A 12,853-nucleotide genomic window follows, 5' to 3' on the forward strand; every position below is an offset into this window, starting at 1 on the left:
CTACAAAGCAAAAATATAAAATTATTTTGTGGTACTGGTACTAGTAGTATTATGTACAAACCACACAAGTTTATCATTCTAAATACTGAATCATATTATTATTATTATGAACTAAATATAAAATTATGCTAACTTATTGAGCTTAAAACTACAAATTTAAATTCAAATGAATATAAAAAATCACAAACTCTTTCAGTTCAAAGTCCTAAGTCTAATTCATGTAAAGACTTTGCACTCGCCACTCGGTAACTCTTAACCCTAACAATCGTGGATCAACTTCTTTCCTAAAAAATATATCTATTTTGAGTTAATTTTTCAATATAATGATTAATGTAAACAGATATAGCATGCAGCATGACTTAAGCTACTATATAAGAAAAATAAAAGTCGGGTATATCCCATGCAGTTTTTTCCAGAAGCAACTTTTCTAACGCTTATAGAAAAGCCCTACTGGCCAGTACTAAATACCTCTACATAAAATGGCAGTTACTATAATAAGCACCACCCACATTCATATTGTAAAATCCAGAGAACAACGTTTCATCACGTGCTTTCCTTATCATCCTATGATTTGTCAAATGGGAGATACAGCAATTGGAATAATTGGTACTGAAATTGATACTTTCGACTAGGATTGGCTAAAAGTTTTACAACTGAGGTTTAACACGCCCAGACGCAGTTTTATAAAGAAAACAGACTAGAAAAAGGTTTAGATACCAATCATAGATGGCAGGACTAGTGCTGAAGTGAAAGGAAATATCTTAAAAAAATGTTTGAAAAAAAAAATTTCTTCTTAGAGGGCACTTATTTACAGTCTAAAACGTATTATTGGCATTTTTTCATTAAATTCCTCTTTAAACTTCATTAAATAATACAATTTTGTACAACTAATTGAATGTTATGCTACTATTTATAAAAATAAAATCAGAAATCCATTAAAAGATAAGTTTACTATCATTTTTTCAATTCACAAATGATTTTGCCCTCACACTTGTATTGCCTACTAAGAAAGTTGGTAGCCGTAGTCATCGGGTTAATGAATATTTAAAGAAATATTTCTCAATACATAAGTTATGCTTACAGGTGTAGATATCTCTCTCTTTTTTTAATGAAAAAACACACGGAGCGAATGTAAGAAACGAATGAATTTGCATACCATTTCAATTTTCTACAGATGTTCTGTATCAGGCATTCTGATTCCTTAATCAAAGTTTGTGTTATAAAATCACAATGTTCTCTTGTGAAGATTACCGAGCAGAACAAAGAAGTTAATGCACACATCTTCTTCTAGAACAACTCTTTCGTCTTTGAATTAATCGACAGCCAGTTTTCTAATAATAATGATTCAAAACACGATGTATTAAGGGTAGAATACTGCATTGAATTAACTAATTAACTCCCATCCTTTCACTTACTCAATGGGCTACCGACACCAATTGTGCAGTCGTGAAGCACAAAAACTGGGTGAGCACATGTTATAGGCTGGGGCCTCTGCAGGGTCCAGGGGCACCGCTGCGGTGGGATCTTGAGGGCAAAGTCCACGGAAGATCGCAGCTTTTTAACATTTAGAAAGTTTTAAAACTGCCTATTCCTTCCATTTAGGTATATTCAACTCTTATGAGAAGAAAATATTTTTTCGTGATTTGAGTAATTACTTGATTTTCATATTACTGTCAACACTCAGCCAATACCAACAAAGGCCAGTTTACATTGTGAAACTTAGCATGAAGCACTTCAACTACGGTTATAGCCAACAATAACAATAGTAGAAAATCGGAATAATGTTTGAAGGAGTAGTTCTCTGTGTATTCAGACCGCTCTGATACTTCTTTATTTTTTCTATCTCTTTCTAGTAATTTGCAGTTCTTCTCACTATTAGTGATATGTAAACTGCCATTTTCACTCTACTCTCACTAGTAGTCTTATCAAATATCTATACATTTTCATACTTTATCACACTCGTGCTGCAGTGTCGTCTGCCCGCAAATAAGGCACTAACATGAAAATTAAGAATTACAACATGTGGAAAACGAAACGAAAATATTGGTAACAATAATACGAACTTGAAGTATTCGGCACAAGGTAAACAAAACGAACCAAAAGTGCAAGAAAAAGAAAGAAATACAGAGGAATACATCAGAATTCGGTAAATTGGGAGGAAGGCCTTGTTGTCACGATGGAGGGTGCAGTCGCAACCTTTTTACGCCCTTTTCTCGAAATCACCTCCTCCATTATATATATATATACACACACACATATATATATACGTGTGTGGGTGTAGATAGATAACGTTCAGAGTCTATGGTTGATTAGGAATGCCTAAATTACATTATCAGAAAGGTAAGATTTATATTTTAACTTTAAAAAAGTGTGCTTCTGTATGTTCTGTACGTTTATAAGTACGCCTCAGTTTCTTTGATCAATTAATGAACACACACACACGTGTGTGTTAGGTTTATAAGAGAGTGTAATACTACTTGGTGGAAAGTGATGCGCTAGCGGTCTTTAGTCTTTTGATAAAAGGTGCAGAGTAGATTAAGTTTTCTTTAAGAAAATATAATCTTACTGTTTACTGGTTTGTGGTATTCATTAAAAAAGTTAATTTAAGTAATACCGATTACAATAATAATATATGATAGAACATATTGAAGAAGCTTTGATAACAAGTGAATAAATATTCTGACAAAAGAATTAACGAGAAACAAACTTTCCTTAAAATTCAAGTGTTTGACAAATCTCCGGATTTGGGTGACAAACCTTGATAGCAAATCACTAGATATGGATGTGTGATGAATAGGTGTAAAAGTTGCTTACTCTCCATCACTTTCTTTATCGCGCTTTATTGTGGGATGGTTGCCGTGGCAACAGAGCAGCGATCAATCCAACGATGATCGTGGCGTGTACACTGCGGTTGGTATCGGTGTTTAAAACTTACAGTGGTACTTAAACAAACAAACAAAAACATTTACTGGAAACGTTGTCTGGTTCTTGTGGAAAAACATTTTTGTTTAGAATCTGAATTTAACAGATTTGATATAACAAGATAAAAGAAAAATAATTCAGAATCGACGATCTGTAAAAGAAAACAGCAACAGATGATGGATTATAGTATACAGTAATTTCTTCAAAAGATGACTGATTTTCCTCTCAAACGTTTGTAACTGAGGAATCAAATAAGATGAAACTGTTTGGACACATCATTCCTGCTTAAACTCATTTTGGAGAATGGTTTCTTCAAAGAAAGTGTTTATATCTATTTTCTTACCTTTGTATTTTTATACATATTTCAATGACTTTTTGATTTATCACATCTTTGGAAATGAAATAGGTCCAACAGTGAATGCAGATTAACACCATAGCGGTTAACACTCGAATAAGCCAACAATTATAGTACTTACTGAAATTGATACTGGTTCAAAAATTATATATTAAGAAAGGAGAAAAATACGTAATTTTTACTTCTTTATTAATACTTGAATATTAAACTTTAGTGTCGCTGCAATATCATGATCAACAACAAATCATAACCAAACCAGCAGATAGGTAGTACTGCCTTAATCTTATTAAAACAAAATTATTTCAAAGAAACTTACCATCAACTGAATGGCATCAGGTTGTACCAGAAAAAGTAACTGCAAAGTTAAACAGCTTTGCTTAACATATTAAAATAGAAAACTTTTCAGTACTTAAAAATGCACTACTTTTCGTATGGAGGTTATGTCTTCTCCCTTAGTTTCCGCAAAATAAATCTGAATTATAAACAGCAACAAAAAAAAAGACATACATTCTTGTCACTTGAAATCCTTATTGGTTGGTCAAAAAAGAGATGTGGTTAGACTATTATCAGTCTTATTGTGATGTATAATATCACATCATTCACCAGTGAACAGACCGTTATACAAAATAACACTTGATATTTATCCCTTAATAAGAAAACTGCTTAGCTCTTTCCAATTCTTAAAGAGGTTAATGTTAAAGATTTTGTGTGGTCGATCCTTTTACAGTTTCTTTAATCCTAAACATCTTAAAATCACATGCTACGTTCAGATCAATAACATAGCAGTATTGTGGATTAATCGTACATTGTAAGAACGATGTTCCTGGTTCCATGCTGCCTTTAAACCTACATGTTAATTATAAAGAGAAGTCCATACTTAAAATAATTATATTTTAAGAACTACTTGTTCAAGGAATATGACGTTTCATTAGAGGCCCATTGCAAATCTAAGTTTTATTCGGGGAGTTTGGACATGGTTTAGTTGGGGAGCTTGGACATGGTTTAGGGTGTTTCAAAATTTGTTACAGAAGGTGTTCAATACGATTTATGTCATTTTAAATAAGCACATCAAACCTATCCTTAAATGAAGCTACGTTTTTGTTCATCAATTGTCACAATATCTTACACATGATACGTAATTCATTCCCGTCACCACCTCGAGAGGAGAAATAACAGCAAAGCTACTTTGCAGGAAAAACTATTTACGTATGTAGTATTATGTTGTTTTGAAATACCCTGTACTGTATCACTTATTTTCCTGAATAAACCTGTGCGTTGTGGCATTCCACGCTAAGTGAGTTGGAGTTTGCCATAAACTAAATATATCGGAAATAAACATGCGCCCGTGGTTCCAGTGCTCATATTTGCAGCAACGCGCCACAATATTAGCAATTGTATACTGTTTTCATTAAGTGTGATTCGTTCTTCGTATTTATAATTTTTCTCATTTGTTATTGCTTATAAACATTTTCTTTCCTATTTAATAAAGAAAAATATTCTAGACTGTTTTTCCATATGAATAAACCTCTTGGATGTTACTGTTTCATTAAAAGAAACTTGACTTACGAAACCCATACTGAGAAACTGTTGTATCTATAACACAAACTTATTACAATAACATTACTGCAGTCAGAGCAGCAGCGTTAAAGATTGTTTCTGTTTTTTCTCAATAAAGATTAGAATACTATAAAGGCCAACATTTGTAAACGAATGCAGTATGTATCCCCAGTCCACCTTATTCAATAAGGTCTCAGAATATAGTAGATTTCAAAAGAAAATTGTTTTCAAGACAAGGAAAATGCCGATAAACTACAACGTATATATATAATCTAGAGGGATAGACACTCAACACAGTATCATCTTGAGACTTCATTGTAAGAAAGATGTATTAGGGCATACTAAATTGTGACCTTATAATACACGGATTTCTTAAACAGAATAGCACATTCCTTGGCTCTTTAATAGAATCCAGATTGCTGGTCATGCTATGTAGGATGACTGTGAAGCGTTTCATAAGTTGGAAGTGTTAAGGTTACACATACGGTTGGGTGCAAGGATTCGATACCATGTAGGTGAACGCCTCGGTCTCCGCAGGGTATCAATTTTAAGACGAATTCTTCCACTTTACAAAGAAAGCTGAAGTAGTATCGTAGCCCGAGAAACTATGGAAGAGAGGTAAGTCCAGGAGTTTCTCTTTGCCTAGGGCAAATAGCATTGAGATGAAATTAGATAAAGTTCTTGCCTGTATTAAAAGCCAATCAAATGTCCACATCGGATTGATGGTGAACAGGTTGTAGAATTTGTCAATAAGAATCAAAAGAACCTTAGAATCGACAATGAGTTAAGGCTTGAGCCAACCTAGTCACCCTCCTGTGGACGTCACTGGTCTTGTGTCTGCTTCTATCTTGTGAACTGATTCTCTGAGTATTCTTTACTCAGTTTTTATGGTTAATAATGGATAAAAATATGACACCTTGCAAAACTCAGTTATGTCTGCCTTACGTGGATCAGAAGTTATTATGGTAGGAAAGGGGACTGGGAAAGAGATGAAAATGACAGAAGTGGAAGTGAAAGCATAAGTATAGTTGATGATTTGTATTTTACACATTATTTTACGCATTTGTGACCATAATAAACTTCATGAATATTACCATATTAATGTAAGTATCTGTTATTTATTTGTAATATGTAAGTTTCATGTAATTTTTCCCGCCAGAAAAATTACTTTTGGTAATACTTACGAAATTAAACCATTTTTCATGTTATAAAAACATGAAAGCTTTTTGTTTTTGTCACAGGTTCATGTTAATCACGACAACCATGTTTTTCAAATATGAAGAATATGTAAAACGACTCATAAAATTCACTGATTGGTTAGATTCTAGCAAAAAATGATAGTTTAGAGCCTAAGGAAGAACACACACAAAATTGGTGCTTTTATCCAGTCTGACCCCATTTTATTTTCTTCAGCGTCTAAATACCCGTGAAAGTGTTTCAGACAACAAAGGAAAATGTACAATATTTCTTTTGAAATATGAGAATTGTTTCCAGTCAGTTTTCTTTGTCCTCAGTCGGTGAGAGTTTGCTTGTCGAAACGTTGTACATTTGCTGTTATGTTAAACTTATATTAAAGTTTTTCTTCAATACACATTCAAGCCGTCTCCAACCATTATTAATCATTAAGTAGTTGAAGAAGTGAAGAGAACGAATTTCCCACATCACTTTTTTGGTGAAATAGAGATGAGATTTTACGAATTTCAATGATTTAGCGTGTTATATATGTCCCATACATTAGACAAACATAATATGTAACCATAATTTAGACGTATACAAAGGTGATGGGAAGAAGTTAAAGACGTAACTATTGACAGCTAGTGTAGTGGGAATTGCATTTTAATTTTTGACACCTATACTGAATGCAATTGATAGAGTAGAAAGATTGTAAAAAAATGGCCCCATTTTTTAAAGGGATTTTGAGGGTCAATTACCATGTGTTGAATGTTATTACCATAAATATACCTTTTGCGTCAAAATAAGAGAAGTTATTCTTTCAAAAGTTGCTAAAAACCTGTTCCTGTAGCATGTCAAAATGAAACTTGTGGTGAGCTCTGCACAAATATATATTTAAACTGTATGATATTCCAAAGTAAAGCCCATAAGACCTAGTTTGATAGTTTTTTTAGTGAAATATTGTACAAAAAGTGGTTTTTAACTCTTTTTAGTGCACATTTCCATACTTTTGGTCAACTAAAAATAAAATAAAATTGGCATTAAAAGTCAGTTCACAACTCCAGAAAATTAGCTTGGTCATTGTCTACATCTTCAACTGACTCAATGTAATCTAGGAGATATTTCCGTGCAAGCTAAGTTGTTTTTCCTACAGGAACATGATGATGTCGTACACTTGATGGCACAACATCCACATTTAACTAGCTCCATAATAGCTGCAAGCGCTGGAGGCAAGTCAGAAGTAATTGGAATGTAACATCTTTCTTCTAGCGTCCAGCCATAATCCAGAGATGAAGGTAGGTTTCGATTTGCCGTGTTGTCATTGTACCATACCATTGCTTGTCAATAGTTAGGGATCCACCCGCGCGCCTTGCCGCCAGAGGGTGCCACACGTGCGTTAGCGTCAGGGAGGGGTTGACGCCATAGTTTCATACATTGTCACCAGAGGGCGCGTTATAGGGACGCGTTGCTAAGCCTCCATTACAGACGGCACGATGTCATAAGTTGTCAACTGAGGGCGCTTTAGGGACGAGTTGCTAGGCCGCCATGAAAGGCGGCCATGACGTCATAGTTTCATTGAATCAGCAAAACATATCTCAACATAAATATATTTAATTGGTATAAAACACTAATTATAAATCGTCCTAAAATTAAATCGTCCTAAAAAGGGCACTTAATACTAATTTATTAGTTAATTAAGTCATTTATAATTAAATCGTCCTAAAAAGGAGGCTTAAAACTAATTCACTAGTTAATTACATTTCCTGATCATTTACATGTAAGTCGTCTTAAAAATGACGATATCATGCATTAATTAAAATTTACACTGTCACTAGTTTGACTTTATGTTTGAGAAAACATTTCATTTTTTATCTCACACGAGTTTTACGAGGGTGGACATCATACTTCCACATATGATCAATGTCTAGATTTAATTACCTTTATTTAACAACTGTCCGTAGGATTTTAACAAAAGTGCTGTTATCCACTATTTGAATGAGATCACAACTTACATTCTACTGCATAATAAATGTTATCAATACTATAAAATAGTAACACCCTTTTTCATAAATCTTTGAGGCCTGCACTTTCTTGTACAGTAGATACATGTTCAGAAATACTAATACTGTTTAGATGTTCAAAGAAAATAGCATTGACTATGATTCACATCACAATTGGGAGTATAAGACCAAGTTCTGCAAATTTAGTCTGCTAGCTAAGAATCACTTTTCACGAGTCAAATGTATGAAATTTAAGTATACACTAATGTTTAATTAATATTTTAAACATATCGTATTTCCAAAATGTTTTAAACAGTGTTATTATATATATTAAACGGAGATTTCAAATACTGTATATTGATATCACTGACAAAGGTCAGTTTCGATTTATCTAGCAGCAGTGATAGGTTTATTTTATGACACTTTTTAATTAAAGACGGTATAAATGTTTTGTTTGCCTTAACATTTCCATTAGGATTTTTTACACTGACAATCAATATCATAACAATTACAAACAGAACATACTAACTGTCTAAAATATCTTGGGTAACACCAATCACTATGTTGGCATCCCCCTTTTTCAAAAAACAATTTCTCATGTATATATTACAGAGTTTGCATTTGTCAGAGTTTTAGTAGTGTATAGATAGATTCTTCAATATCTTGTTATTGTCATCTTACGCCTTTTAATGAAGATGGGAACATTGACAGGGAAATAATATAATAGTCAATGCTCGGCTAGAGGTTTTCGTTTATAAAATTTTGTTGTTGTTCTCGACTTGCTTTTTATTTTATTACCTCGTCTCCATAGTTACTATTTGCAAATAGTCAATACTATTGTAGTTCCATTTTATTTTTGTTCTTTCTACTCACCATTATAACACATTTTCATCTCATCATTTAATTTCTGCTGTGCATATATTGTTGTATAGAAGATATTTTAAGGTGTTTCATTAGGTGGAAAACGAATAGATAAACCGATATGCGGCGCCATCTAATGTACATAAATTAATTTAGACATTTTCATAAAAGTGACCCGAAAAACGGGGCTAACTCAGTAACCCGTGGCCCGATTTTAACGAAACTTGTTTAATTCTGTTTTTATTCTCATTTCATTACAAATATGACGCTATTATGCGCCGTTTTTGCTGCATTTAATTACAGACAAGCAAATACACAAACAATCTCAGAGTTTTAGTAGTATGTAAATTATCTCGAATTGACGTCAAGCTAGTTAAACTTTGATGCAAAGATAGTCACGTGGTCACACACATACACTTATTCTATGAGCAAAGGTTGATGACCACATTGTCTCGACACGTCATCAATGGTTTGAAAGAAGAGCCTGAAAGCAGTACATTGTCACTATCTTAGGAGTAGTCACATATTACTCTCTAACCAATTACTTACTAATATAGAAAATACTTAAAATAGCAAAACTTACCATTTTCTATAGATTATTCACTTTAAGTTTAAATCACACCATCTTTCTAAATGACGTTGAAAGCCATTAAATAAGAATAGAGGGGCTGATAGAATCCAAAGTTCTGTTTGATCAGTAACATTATTGATATTCTGTCAAACTTTGACACTGCACAATTCTTAGGTGGTCGTCACGTGGTCACTGACGCAAACAGTTGAAGGCAAAGTTGACCATGTATTTGTCTGATACATGCAGTATATATTTGTTTTATCACGTTATTAGTCACACAGAAGAAATCACCACAATACCGAAAATGATTTGATAATAATAATCGTGAAATACCTTTTAGTTATAATTCAAGTTATTATTCTTAGACTATTTTAAAATAGATATTTTCTCACTTGGATTTTGAAATTGTTACCGTATCATGAAATATCTTTCATTTACACTTTATAGATAGATAATCAAATGTCTTTAGTTGACTGTCCCCTACAGCTTAAACTGACATATTTCACCCTAATACACTATATTCAATATACAAGTAAAGACTTCATAATCAGCAACAGCGTGAACAAAGTTGGTCTCGCTACGAAAGATATATAGATCTTAAAAGTCAGACAATGATTAATGGTGATGTTTACTGTAAATATAAAAAGTGAGTTTTGTTTGTTTGAATTTATGCACAAAGCTACACAATGGGCTATCTGTGCTCTGCCCACCACGGGTATCGAAACCCGGTTTCTAGCGTTGTAAGTCCGCAGACATACCGCTGTGCCACTGGGGGGCAGGAGCTGTAAGAGAAGCCCTGAAAACAATGCATAGATATATTGCTGCTAAGTCGTTTTTGTCTGTAAAGGGCATTTTTCCAAGAGCGATCTTTAGGTATGTCTGGGAGAGTAGCAGCTAGACGTGAAAATCAACAGCTAAATCAATTCTGTCAATATCATCTGACTTAGCTCTTGACGATTACACTAGTTCATTGTATTATACATTCACATTCATACAGAAGTTCAGCAGCTGGAATGTATTCCATTACAATGTGGACAAATTCAATTTTGAACAGTTTTCTGCAGCAACGATTTTCTATTCTTCAGATTCATAGCTAGCAAGGAACTTTTTCACTCTCATATGCGTCTCCAGAGATTCTGGAACAACTGATGTGTCTTGTGGCACTTCTTTAGCACTTGTCATCATGGTATCTTCAAAAATATTTTCTCTTTGTACAGGCAACAGAATTTGCCATTCGCTATTAACTGAATTAGTAGCAATATCAGTTCTCATGATTGAGTTTTGGGGACATAAAAAGTGAGAAACTATTCATCAGTAGTGGCGATTTGTGCAATAATAGCTTTCTCTTTTCTCAAAATGTGATGGTCCTAAAAAGAACCTTTAAATCTTCATACATTAAACAAAATCGTTTCCTTTAGAAGAATAATAGTCTTCATCTTCTGTCCGAATCCTTATTTGAAATACATTATGCCTATTTTGGATAATACCAATGGCCCAGTAAAGTAGTAAGTGGGGGGTGGTACGGGGTATTTAAATGTTCAACCATATGACTACGTAAGTACATCTCCATAAATAAAACAAATAGGACACTCACCAAAATGTGTTTGTTCGGAGATGCTGATCAAATGATTGAACATTTAGAAAATATTCGCCACAAAAATACACTTTTCACCCATGGCTCTATCTATTTCTGTTTATTATTTTACACACACATACACATATATCCAGAATAAAGGAACTTTCTAAGGAGAGACGCCAAAGGGGTGACCAGTGCTTTGAACCTTGTTCATTAGTCACATGCTGGTCAATACCCGAGTTTGTGGGTCGGGTGGAAATGTCGCATCTAAAGTTAAATATCTTAATAAATGATGTAACATTAATAACTGATATAGTGTTTTGACAGATACTTTAATTCAAAACGGACAGACAAACCAGAAATTCTATTTCCGTATCTTTGAAGCTTCTTAGGATAAAAGAAATGAAAAAATATCTATTTTATTTCATATTTTATATATATCCATCATGGTCACAATCCAAATAAGCTGTTCAGTTAGTATACGATTATTGCATACTGTACACGATATACAGCAAATGGTCAAAAGTTCAGACTGTGTCAGTCGGCTTAGAATAATTTTCAAAATAAAAAATCGATTCAAATCTAATTTGTGATATTTACTTAGATTACATAAACGTGAGATTTAATTATATATTATGTACTTATGTAATAACAGAGTTCGTTGTTTCCAGGTAGTGTTGATAAACTTGTTCACAAGTTAGAGTTGACAATTATAATCGTAAAAGGACCTTTAGTTATAAATCAAGTAATTATTATTCGAACTATTTCAAAACAGTTATATTATCTCAGGTGGATTCTGAAACTGTTACGTAACATGAATTATCATTCATTTACTCTTTATAGATAGATAAGCAAATGTATATAAATCATCAGTTACAAATCCGAATTCTGTGGTTTTCTGCCCCCCAGTAGCACAGTGGTATGTCTGCGGTTTCGATACCCGTGGTGGGCAAAGCACAGATAGCCCTTCGTGTAGCTTTGTGCTTATTAACAACAAAAAAAAAAACAATTGTGATTTTCTTATATGAAACACACTTCTCATCATACACTAATATACTATCTTTAGTATATGTAAGTAAAATCTCGGACTTGAATTATCACACATATTGAAACATTTGTTAACAAAACTTCAAAATGCACTATGATACCATTTACGAAAACTTCTTAGTTTATAGATAAATGTCAAGTTTAGTCTTTTATAGTTAATTACACACCATGAATATTAGTTTCTAACAAATTTCCATTTATATTTGATATAGAAAACTCATGTTTCATCATAACCCGATGTAATATCGGTAATATGTGTATGTAAAATCTCATATTTTACAAGCATACTGAAACATTTGTAAACAAAACATCAAGGTACACTAATATGCTATTTACGAAAACTTCTTAGTTTATAAACTACTGACATACACTTCATTTTAATAATACCTGCCATATATACTTGTTCTAGCAAGTTATTAGTTACCATAAATGAAACATAAGGGCAAGTAATCAAAGTTTCTTTATTTTAGAAACTATACAAAACATAACATGCATTTGAAAACTAAATTGTCTGTTCCCCGTTGTGCTGACTTTCACATACTACTCCCATACAGGTTGAAACTGACGTGTTACCTTTTATAGAATATAAGTAAAGACTTGTAAAGTATCACACATATTCAAACTCTATCATCACAGAATAAACTTTGCAAGCAAAACAAACTGTATTTTCACTATACATTAACTCTGACAATGAAGAACGGATTTTGTGTGTCACTGAACTTGACAGTCAGCTGTAACGAATTTATTGTTATGTATTTATTTTCAATATGAACGTTGTTTAGATTAAATTA

General features: G+C 33.0%; 1 protein-coding gene across 3 annotated transcripts in view; it reads left to right on the top strand.

Moving 5' to 3' along the window:
- Positions 1-12,853, top strand: part of LOC111086398 — a 75,000-nt gene that overhangs the window by 28,381 nt on the left and 33,766 nt on the right. The window contains exon 2 of one of the 3 annotated variants that reach the window (XM_022389044.1): positions 7,161-7,302. The exons of the other annotated variants lie outside the window; for them this stretch is intronic. The gene's annotated coding sequence lies outside the window, so the exon portion shown is untranslated. The remainder of the gene's footprint in view (positions 1-7,160; positions 7,303-12,853) is intronic. 3 annotated transcript variants of the gene reach the window in all.

Source organism: Limulus polyphemus, unplaced genomic scaffold, assembly GCF_000517525.1.
Source record: "Limulus polyphemus unplaced genomic scaffold, Limulus_polyphemus-2.1.2 Scaffold1063, whole genome shotgun sequence".
NCBI lineage: Eukaryota > Metazoa > Arthropoda > Merostomata > Xiphosura > Limulidae > Limulus > Limulus polyphemus.